The sequence below is a fragment of the Sinocyclocheilus rhinocerous genome, unplaced genomic scaffold (assembly GCF_001515625.1).
Source record: "Sinocyclocheilus rhinocerous isolate Xijiao unplaced genomic scaffold, SAMN03320098_v1.1 scaffold588, whole genome shotgun sequence".
Lineage (NCBI taxonomy): Eukaryota > Metazoa > Chordata > Actinopteri > Cypriniformes > Cyprinidae > Sinocyclocheilus > Sinocyclocheilus rhinocerous.
In genome coordinates, this window is record NW_015635063.1 from 568,613 (window position 1) to 580,971 (window position 12,359).

Sequence of the window (12,359 nt, forward strand, 5' to 3'; positions counted from 1 at the left end):
ATAACTGTAATTACATTTTACTGTTAAAATTACGGTTTTTGGAGGTGAAAAAGAAAAAGTCATTGTATAATTTACAGTGAAAAAACGTAAATTGACACTCCCAGAATTCCCTGCATGACACTTCATATTTTATGTTTTTTCGTTGAAATAACTGTTTCTTCTTAGTTTGTTCTTATCAGTTGTGTACATTAGTGTTTTATCTTAAATCTAATGTTGTTAAATGAATGTTTATTGCATTATTTCAGCATCATGTGTGTTACCATGATGGTATTTAGTGTTTGTGTGAATGACACTGTGCACCTTCTATGTATATATATATTAATATTTTCCTTCTCAGCTTTTGGAAGAGCTGATTCATCATGTGACTTTCTCATCACCACCTGTTTTTGGTGGTTAATCAGCATTTCAATGGTTTAAAACAGATATTAGTACTTCAATATGCTGATTTATTAACATTACATCAAGTTAATGAAATAAGTTTTTTTATTGTGAATTTAAGCTAAGTCTGTAAAACCTAAAATGTTTCTACCATATTTTTAATGGTGAAGTTCTGGCAACCACAGCTGCCGGTATTTTACCGTAAATGTCACAGATTTTTTTTTACAGTGTACATCAATGGAAAGATTATTTATTCATGACATATAAATCTCAATTTCAAAAGATTGACCCTTATGACTGGTTTTGTCATCCTGGGTCACATATGGGAAATTCATACCAGAGTCAAGCATTCATTATTACAACATTTTAAAATGATGAAAAATATTCATTTCTATCACTTACTTACACATGATTCCATGAAGAATCTTTAACATCCATGGAAACTTTCCATTCTACAAAAGGTTCTTTGTATTGGAAAAAGGTTATTTAGATAACCCATAATAGCTCTTCTATGGCATCACTGCAAAAAAGCAACAAAAAAAAATGGAACCCTTACTTTTATTAATATTAAAACTAAATGTATTCAAACTAACTGTTACATAAAACAGAGTTGAGTGAAAGTTGAGTTTACACTATTTACTAGTCTTGCTTTCCACCCACTGATCTCTATATATAGATTAGAGATATACCCTATAAAAATGTTCATAAGACATTTCACATTTTAACTGCTTTTTTATTGCAATCAATTATGAAAATTACTAGCAATTTTTTCTAGTGAAAACTGTTTCTACACCAATATTATTCAGTGTATTATAAAACAGTGATGTATATATTATAAAGCATTGTTTCTGTCATTTCAAATTGACACACCCTTCATAACATCCCAATTAAATAACTTTTGTATCAGAATTTCAGTTTTCCGTTGATGAATATGACTTTGCTTGTCATTCATGTGCTCATAATTAAAAAAATTTCCAACTCCACTTGAAGAGCACATCAGGTATAGTCAGGCCACGCAAACAATCAGACTTTAATTTTATTCGCTGCCACTAGTGGTGTAGAAATTATACACTTATTTAACTACCACTAGTGGTATGTTGGAGAGACATATACAGTACCACAGAAATAAAATCTAGTTGACTGGAAAAGGATGTTGATCCTGCTTAACAAAGTCACCTTTTTGTTGGCTTTTTTTGTCATTTCTATTATATGCTATATATTTTCATCATACATTCCTATCATTATTCCATTATGTAAGTTAAATGCAAATACAGGCCTATGGGAGTGCACAATTGCGAAACGTTGCAAGCCTGAATCAAACCTGCACATATGAACATGAATTCTATCTGCTCAGAGTTGACCACAGTTCCAACTCAACGTTTGAATGAATTATTAGTGCTATTAGCAAAATCGACTATAACTATTACTCATACTTTTTAGATTTAAACAAACCCCTAACCTTAACTATTAAACACTGGTGCACAACTCATCCTGCAATGTTAGTCATGAATGATCTCAAATTAGGCTATGTGGTTTGTGGTGATCAAATGTAAAATTTAACCTCGAAGATGATTAAACTGGTAAAAAATAAAAAGTAGAAAAGAAGACATGGCATAGGTTAAAGCAGGTTATAGCCTGATAAATTATGATATATTTTAGAAATAGGCCTATAGCACTATGCTTGATATGCATTTCCCCTCAGGGATAACAGAAGTGAATATGACGTTAGCTCTGTGTCTCTTTAAATACTCATCCGTCTCTGTACCGGAGTTATTTATGACGGGACAGCGACCCACCTCATTCCCCTCGTTACGATCACATTTTACACCCATCATCTGACAATGAAGTGGCTGCACAATAAATCCCTGCTTCACTGCCATTTCCCAGTAAATTGCCTCTACAGAATCAATATGGCGGTCGAGGCTGCCGCGTCCTGATAAATGACGGAGTATCGATAGATGAGAGGAGAGTCAAACAGACACATCTACAGGAGCAGAGTTAAGGGTACAGACAGAGTCGCTAAAGTTCAATGAACACCGCATTACTGAAGAAAGTAAAGGGACTTTCTGATTAGTCTGTACGACTGTTTTCAACATAACAATCAGAAATGCAGCAAATCAGCATATTAGAATGATTTCTGAAGGATCATGTGACACTGAAGACTGAAGTCATGATGCTGAATATTCAGCTTGGCATCACAGAAATAAATTACTTTTTTGAAATGTATTTACATAGAAAACATGTAATAATATTTCACAATATCACAGTTTTTACCTAACTTTTCAACGGTAGTGTACGACAAGCTGAATCTCTTTGACAATATTCTTAGATTTTTCAACAGGTTTGAAAATACTGAAAGGTTGAAGACCGTAAACAATCCTCCTGAGTCTATGATGAATGTGGATGTTTGAAATAATGAAAAGGAAAAATGTTTTGAAAACCTACACTCTAAAAAATGCTGGGTTGTTTCAACCCAATTTTGGGTCAAATATGGACTAACCCAACTGTTGGGTTAAAAAGTTAATTTAAAAATGTAACCAAAATTTAACCCAACAGTTGGGTTAGTCCATATTTGACCCAAAATTGGGTTGAAACAACCCAGCATTTTTTAGAGTGTAGTTTTGACTTAATGTCTCTAAAAACCTGGAGTGGTTTAACCAATAAGGAAAATGTTTTCCAACATATTTGTCCAATAATTTTTTCTAACATCATATATTATGATTTAAATGATAACACATCAGTCTTTCTTGAGGTTCAACGGTTTCCTGTTCATGGATTTTAACACAAACGTTTAATATTTTAAAACCAAATTTCTTCACTAATCTTTTTTAAGAAATAATAACAAAGGATAATTTAGAGATGTTTTTCTAGAATCTTAGTCTTTTTTTCTTTGCAACTAGTTCAAGTCTTGTATATTACTTTGACATTTTGCCTTAGAAAAAATATACAGACACAAATTAAATAAATAAAAGAAATTGATAGTTTATCAATGAAGAGTCATTTTCTGTATGACCTGGTTTGTTGTAAAAAATATTTAACTGACAAAAACCAGTTCCTAAATGACATCATCCTCCAGGAAGTGACATCAGATTGGAGAAGAAAAAAAAACAAGAACAACAATCAATGAGTATTTGCAATGAGGAATTATCATGTTTTGTTCTGTTATCCCATTCTGTTTGATGAAATGTTACAAATCAACATGATACTATCAATATTTCAAAAGACGCAATATATATTATTAAATAATATTAATTGTAAGGCTAAATGAGCAATGGCTAACTTTAGCTCTTTATGTCCAACCAGCTTTTTGTCTTGCCGTTGTGTGGATAAATAAAGCAATAAGCCCCAAGAAGCCATGGTTTACAGTGAATTTATAACAGCTAAGGGGCATTGTTAGATACGACGCGAAGCAGAGTGCCTAAAACCCCCGTAGCTGTTATAAATTCACTGTAAACCACGGCTTCACGGGGCTTATTGCCTTTATAAAACGGTTATTCCTTATACATAGTACGGTTTCACAAAATAAAACAGAGCAAATAAAGTGTAATGATATTAATAAAAACAGTATTCTTCCACCAAACAATGTAGTTCCTCAGAATCAGTTGTGGTTGCCGAGCAACACACATAAGTAAACAAAGGTGTATGTTTGTAGTGTAATTTACAACAGCTTCGAACGTGGCTCAGCCAATCAGAATCAAGGACCGGAACTATCTGTTTTATAATTAATATTAATGTTTATGTGTATGAGTTTGTACAAAGCACTTTTCTGAAAGCCTTTTAAGAAAATACCTTAATTTTTAAAAAATAACACTGTAGAGTTCAAAAGGTGCTACAAGAACAGGTCGATAACAGATATTTTTATGGTACGTCATAGATTTTCAAAAGTTCACCAGGTCTCCTTTAACTTCCTGAACGACTCGAACTGTATCAACTAACTAATCAGTCTAACTGTATCAAACCAATTTCCATTGGGTTAGAATGAATGTGTAGTAATCAAGTGCCAATGTCTGCTACCAATATGGCTTCCGGCACCTCCAGATATATGAGCGTTGTGCTCTGATAATCTTAATATCTGGGAGATGTGGTTGGCCGTATATTAGAATGAACAATTGCGGTATGTGTGAAGTCAGAAAGAATCATTACTGGCCCTGAGCTGACTTTACACTGGAGCTGATATTTCTGAGGCAGAGAGACAGAGAAAAAGATGAGGACGGAGGCAGAGGGACGGGGGAAGCATCGTCTCAGCTGGCACTTTTTATTAAGCTCATATTTTGCGACTGTCATTGGCGCTGCATTTGACTTGTAAAACAGACCTAATTACAGGCCCCAAATATGTGATTCGCACATCAAACGCTAAGCTACAGTAACGGCCTCCTCTGTCCTGGCTCTCCTCTCGCTCCCGCGCCTCCTGCTGCACTAAAGCCTCTGATTATGAGAGAAACATTACTGCAAAACAATTTACCCTTAATGTAGCAGTCGTATCTGCACAGGGACAGGAAAAACGACTCAAATATAGTCGGATTAATAATACATGCTTTAATTAAACAGCTTGAAGGTGCATATAACAGGGACAGGAGACGCCAAGATTGGATCTCAACAGACCACTCGCCACGAGTAAATATGCAACCATGAGCAGTCAAAGAAATCATGAGAATCTACAAGATAAAGGTCATTCCATACATGATCTAAGAGACATGATGAAGTGCCTGCGATGATTATATATCCAGAATAGGAAATGACAAATATACTGAACTGCGCTTCATTTTTTGTATCATGTTGCACATCAGAGTAAAGCAGAAAATCCATTTAAAAAATGTGCCTTTTAATACTTTTGCAAGAATTTACTATGGTAACCCATTAGGAGTGGTAAATATTTGCTCTCATAATGAAATTGAAATCTCATAATGATTCTTAATTAAATACGACATTTTATAACATTAAATTGATTCAGTTTCAGTTTGTTTGGTAGAAATCGTTCATTTTCAAATAAATGCTGAAGACACATGTAATGGAAAGGGCCAGATTGGACTTCTACAGTTGGTAATTTGTTTACATTTTTTTTTATACAGTATTGGTGTTTATAATGCATTAATAAATTATGCAATAAACTGCCAGATTTATATTGTCACTTTTTACACCCCTACTACCCACAACGCCTGTTGTCTGTCACAATGTCATACTTAATAATGTAATTGTTTGAGAAATGAATGTGATCCCCATCAAAAAGTTCAGGAAGTTTTTAGAATCTGTCCATTTTTTTTTTTAAGTGAAGTAAAACGAAATGCAATAGCCATGCAATTTGGGTAAAAACTATGCTGACCATGGTAAATTACTAAAGTATGTAATTAATAACTAGACACACAAAAAACATCAATAGCCAGATTTTAACATTGAAGAAAACGTGTTGTACTCGCTCATATTAGCGCTTATATTATGTTCTGGGTAAATTTTGACACAAAAAAACAAAAAACAAATTTCTGACACATTTTTGAAGTGTTTTGATGTGTGTGTACAAAATTTATATTATGACTGTGATGTTACTGGGTCAATTTGGCCCACAAATTTCTTTGTTCTATTTGAATAAAATGTACAAATGTTGAAGGCATTTTATTAGTTCATGCATGTGAATTTTGCTGGGAATCGAACCCATGATCTCGACATTGCTAGCGACATGCACTATAGTTTGAGCTTCCAGAACACACACACACACACATTTAAAAATAAATAATTTTTTTAATACATTTTTCAAATACTATTGTGACTATAAGTCACAATTTGTGAAAACCAATGCTTAAAAACTCATTTGTTAAATACATTTTTAAAATTTTCTCAAATTTACTTTTTTGTAATATGTGAGAAGTATAAATGTTAAAAGTTTAGTTTTTACTAGATTTTTTTTTAAATAGGATTTTTGGTGAATTGGATTACATCCAAAGGACCCTTTTCACAGACAGTGATGATGCGATCCCTTAATCATTCTCTCAAATCTAGGAAAATTTCTTTAAAAAAATGTAATGTATATTTATAACACACTATACTTTGTGTGATATTACACTGGCAATAAATTACACAAAACGAGTTAATGCTGCTGTGACGATGTTTCTAATACAACGGCTGAGGAAGTAATGGCAAATCACCTCAATCAACTTCTTGGATTTTTTTTCCCCCTCTTTTGAAGTGTCACAGAAATTATATTGGGCATTTTTTTCTTTTGCTATTGGATCAAATGCGAATGCAAAAATTATCTGTGTTGTAGATTTTGTTCATCACTATAGAAGTTTACTCAACTATGACAAATTACACTTGTGAGAACCCCGGAAATGTGAAAAAGGGCCATCAGATTCAGTTTGACCAGAAACACAACAATCGTGGAGGTTCTGGAGGGTTAGTGGGTGGTTGTGCTTGGCTCAAGTCAAGACAGTCCACCAAAGACTATATTATAAATTCTGATCCCTAAAAAAGTAACAGCACACCTCTCCACAACAAGCTACATGATTTGAGGTATTATTCATGTTCATAATACAAAAGTTACACAGCAAAGTTTAACATTTAGGGTTAGAGGTTTGTTCAAATCATTAATCCTATAAGAGCACCAGAGATACTGACACTTGCCTTAAACTTTTTGTATTGTAGGCACCTATAGCTCATGACAGAAAGATGGAAATAGAGGTCTGGTGTGTCTACCATGTGCTCACCGGTCTGTACGGTGTTTAGAAACGCTCAGAGAGCCATAAGCTCAAGCAGACATTAAGAGCAAGTCTTCTGAAATCCTTCGTCTCTAATTACTGTGTACGGTGTGAGACTCCACACACCGGCCCTGTGCGTGTGTGCGGTTATTGCTCGGGATAATAAATTATGTGCTACATTGATAAACTAATGCAATTACAGGCAGGGTCACAAAGTCAGCTAATTTACAGATAGCAGTGTTTGGGGTGGAGGGGATGTTGAATAGCCCCTGGGGTCCTGATGCAGTCTCTTTATTTCAACTCGGAGTTTAAAGCAGCCAAGTGCAGCAGGATTGATCCTCTGAACTACGTCGTACTGACCGTGTGTTATAACACAGAGATCTTTAACACAGGGCAATTATTTCTGCAGATAGCATCCAGACAAAAACAGGCTTAGTAAACAAAGCAAGTGATTGAAAACTTGCAGATTTTTAGGTTTCCTTAAAAACGATTGGTTCAATCATGTTCAATTTTTCTCTCATTTACACTCTTAAAAATAGTTTCCAAAAGGCTTTTTTTCCCCCCACAGTGATGCCATAGAACCATCATTCTGGGTTCCAAAAAGAATCTTTCAGTGAGCAGTTGCTAAAATAGCCTTTGAAGAACATTCTAAATAGTCCAAAGAACCTTTTTGTGCAATGGAAAGATTGCGCGGATGTTAAAGGTTCTTCATTTAACTATTGATGCCAATAAAGAACATTTATTTTAAGTTATCTAAATGACTTGAGATCTTTCTAATCTACCATCTTGGCTCCAGGATGTGTTTGCAAAGTAATGTGACCTTTGACCCATAATTAAAGTGACATCTTTAACCTTCGTTACAGCCCGTCACATCACATCTGTGCAAAATCAGAATGTCAATACATCATTGGGTTTACATTAACTGCACAACACATATGCTTAAAAGTAAAGCACACATATATAGAGGTAATATAGTTAAAAATAAAGCTTCTTTATTGACATGGAACATCCATGTAACCTTTCCATTACACAAAAGTTTCTTTATAGTGGAAAAAAATTATTTATATTATGAAATTACAGTACTTACGTTCTGTTCACTGAAAGGTTCTTAGGGGACACAAAACCGGTTCTTCTGTGGCATCACTGCGAAAATCCTCTTTATTTTTAAGAGTGTATATTATGTGGTAAAGAAATTATACTAATGTGTGGTAATGGAAACAACTTCATTATATCAAAATATCAAGGGGTTGGATAAAAGTAAAAGAAAAAAGCCAAATCATCTCCAAAATTAATTAAAAACATTTAGTGTTATTTTATATTAAACTGTAAAATAGTGCAATAATAATGAATTGTATCACAGAGAATTATGCAATGAGCAAGAAAGTAACTGACAAAACATCCTGGCTGAAACGTCATCATACAAGTATTACACGCTCGTTCTAAGTCACGGCAAAATAATGACGTGCTGAATATATTTGCAGCACACTGCCATCCAGTCATCAGGTACAGAACTAGAAAACAACTATTTTGAATTCTGAACTGCAAAGTCATAATATTGTCTATAACAGGTCAAAATCTCCTAAACATCTTTAATAAGTCATAAGGAAAAAATTACGTCACACACCAGCCCAACTTCATTATATCAAGGGGTTGGATAAAAGTAAAAGAAAAAAGCCAAATCATCTCCAAAATTAATTTAAAACATTTAGTGTTATTTTATATTAAACTGTAAAATAGTGCAATAATAATGAATTGTATCACAGAGAATTATGCAATGAGCAAGAAAGTAACTGACAAAACATCCTGGCTGAAACGTCATCATACAAGTATTACACGCTTGTTCTAAGTCACGGCAAAATAATGACGTGCTGAATATATTTGCAGCACACTGCCATCCAGTCATCAGGTACAGAACTAGAAAACAACTATTTTGAATTCTGAACTGCAAAGTCATAATATTGTCTGTAACAGGTCAAAATCTCCTAAACATCTTTAATAAGTCATAAGGAAAAAATTACGTCACACACCAGCCAATACAAATAAAAAAACGAAAGAGGGCTTTGTGTGTACGTACGTGTGAACATTCACACCGACAAGACACTTCTGGCAGCTCCTGCTCGTGTGTTTCTCACTGACTTCACCGGAGTATTTTTAACACGAGTGATGGCTGGATCTGCCCGCGGTCTCGCGTCCTGTGGCACTGAGATTCGCGCACCCCTGACACCAGCATCTGGGATGATCCATTGACCCTGGCAACACAGGGACTATTCCCAGAAGCCCCTCTGATTTATGGAGCTAATTTTGCGGTGTTGCTGGGGAATCTGGGATTTGTGGTTCAGCTGAGGGCAGTTGTCTGCATGACAAGGCCAATGAAAAGTTCAAACAGCCAAAGCTTCTGTCAGCACCTTTACCGGCGCCGCAGAGTGAGACAGATGGAGCGACTCTTGACAACTCACCCAGAGATGAAAACAACAACAACATGAAAACAACTAATCGGTCATTAAAAGCGCCGTACTGAAATCCCTCGTTCTTTTCTTCAGTAAAATTGCAATTAATTTATCCACTTAATTCATCGAGTACTTCAGCTGCAGACGGTTCTCTTGAACTCAAAAACTGACTTCCAATTATATGCATGCAATTGTGGGAGACTGGAAACACAAGCTCATGCTCATATCACATGTTTCTGCGGCATACAAAAGTTTTGGGGACCTGCAAATTTGTATGACAAGAAAATGTCAAACCAATAGGATCTACACATCAAAGATCTATCTTTTGGTCAGTTTCAACGAGCACAAACTTAAAAGCTGCAAATTCACAGTGCTGCAGCTTCAGATTGTTTCAGCTTTTGAATGCAATCATTGATTTTGAAAGCAAATCATTTGTGATTTATTACACCACCCTGCATCATATTTGCTGAATGAAATCCAGTACTTGTTTCTTATCGATTTTGGGTTGCTGATTGCAGAAATGGTGCATGTTTTGCTCGAGTATGTTACACTTTTTCACAAAATATGATTTTGTAGCATTTTTGCTTCTGACAATCATTTGTGAGGTGAAAAGTCTTGTATTATCCCATAATCATCAGAAAAACTGGCACAAGATTCATATCTTTCTCTGAGCCAGATTACAACTTTTTTTTTTCTTTTTTCAATTCTCAGCTCATTTTCACATGTATGAATGACTTTGAAGACTTTATGCCAAATCCTGATTTCCACTTTTTCCACTCCTATACAAATTTTGAATGCTTTGTTTTGTCATCAAAACCAAAACTTTTGACATTTGACTGCTTTTTCTCAGCATCAAGTTAGGTAACATTAGGCTTTTTTTGCAAATCAGCTTAATTTTTTTCAAGATGCAGGGCTGTGTAACGTATTATAAACAGAAACCCTACAGTAGAGTGTGACAATCTACATTTTGCATGCTCGAAGTCCACAGTGTGACCACTGCTTTAACATACAGAACAACATTCCCACTGTTTCATAGTCATTTAAAGGGACAGGTCACCCAAAGATGAACATTCTCTCATCAATTACACACCCTCATGTTGCTCCAAATTCATGTGGATTTCTTTTATAACCTCTTTATGAACTTGTTGAAGTGTCAAATTTTGGGTGGAATGGAAATTTCTCAGGTTTCATTAAAAATATCTTCATTTGTTTTTGGCAGATCAACGAAAGTCTGATGGGTTTGGAAGGCCATGAGGGTGAGTCACTTATGATGTTGGGTGAACAAACTCTTTAAAGGTATAGGAACACTATGTATTCTTGGTTATAATTTCAGTAATCTTATATTTTAAAAGCGATAAGGTCACGATGAGGTCACGTCTGCATATGGCAGATAAGACCACCATTGATCTTACTTTACTGGATCATTTTACCAAAACAAAAAATATAAGCAAATGTAGAATAAACAAAAATAATTATCAAAATTCTTCTGCTTTCTTGTAAGCAGTAATATTTTGCTCAGTCTATATTGACCACTTCACAGCGGTATAAAACCCAGTTCAAAGAAGCTCAGTCTTCCTCTTTCTCAGATATCCAAATAAGAAAATGTGGCCCAAGCAAAGATTCCTCCCCAGGCCTGTATTATGATGTAGAGTTAGAGATTTCATCTCAAACTGAGCTCTGCACGTCTGGCCGAGGGGGTTTTGTTTTTTTTAGAGGATGTCGGGGATAAACACTAAATTAATCATGTTTTGGCTGAACTTGCCGGGGACTGAAATTTGCTTATAAGAGGCCTGTGATCACATAAAATATTAAAGACTTTTTCTCAGCACTAGCAGGAGGCTACGAAAAAGGGACTGAAATTTGCTTATAGAGGCCTGTGATCACATAAAATATTAAAGACTTTTTCTCAGCACTAGCAGGAGGCTACGAAAAACACTGGGCACCGTCATCGTTTTAATGAAACAAACAAATAAATAAATCCCCATTTGATCAGAACTGGATGTGGATTACATTTAAATGTATATAAGCAGGACGAATTATGATTTTGCATACAATAATGACCCAAATCAGAATAAAATGACTAAAAATAAAACTCTTGATCCTAACTTCACACCTTATTTTCAATTCAGAGTCAAACATCATTCACTTCACCGGTTAAGAAATAAACCCATTTATCTTACTGACACAAATTACAGATTAAAGAGTCTTTACAAATGACTGGGCCAATGTAAACGCGTTAGCAGAAGCGCTCCGACACGCTCTAAACTAGTTAGCCCACGTTTTCTGCGGTAAACGCATTACGCAGTTTATTCCGCCGGAAATGCATTGGCCTCATGGACTCGCAGCTCACGATGAGTCTGAGTTTAACAAATACATCACTTCATTAAGGAGTAGTCAGGCTGCAGGGGTCCCTCAGATTAAATAGGCCCATTTAAGAACTGCGATTTACATCCCTCACACACCGCGACAATCTCCATAGTAACGACACACGAACTGACCCAACAAAGCTTATTAAAATGTTATATTACACCGAGAGAGAGGTCAAGGGTCAAATTTTAACTAGGGGAGGAATGGGACACACACACACACACTCACTTTAGGCCTGTACGATGGTGAGAGATCAGGTCCCAGCGAGCGACGGAGGGGGTATTGGGAGAGGAGTGCAGCATGAGGCCGTGTAGGAGGGGGCGAGCGTCCACTTAAGGGCCCCCTTGCTGGGCCAGGCGAGGTTTAGTTGGTGGGGGTAAAGCTGAGCTTCATGGCACACTCCAAGAGCAAATCGAATTCTTCACAATTAGCTGAGCTTCCACGACAGGCACCAAGGTGAGAGAGCCACATCACCGACTGC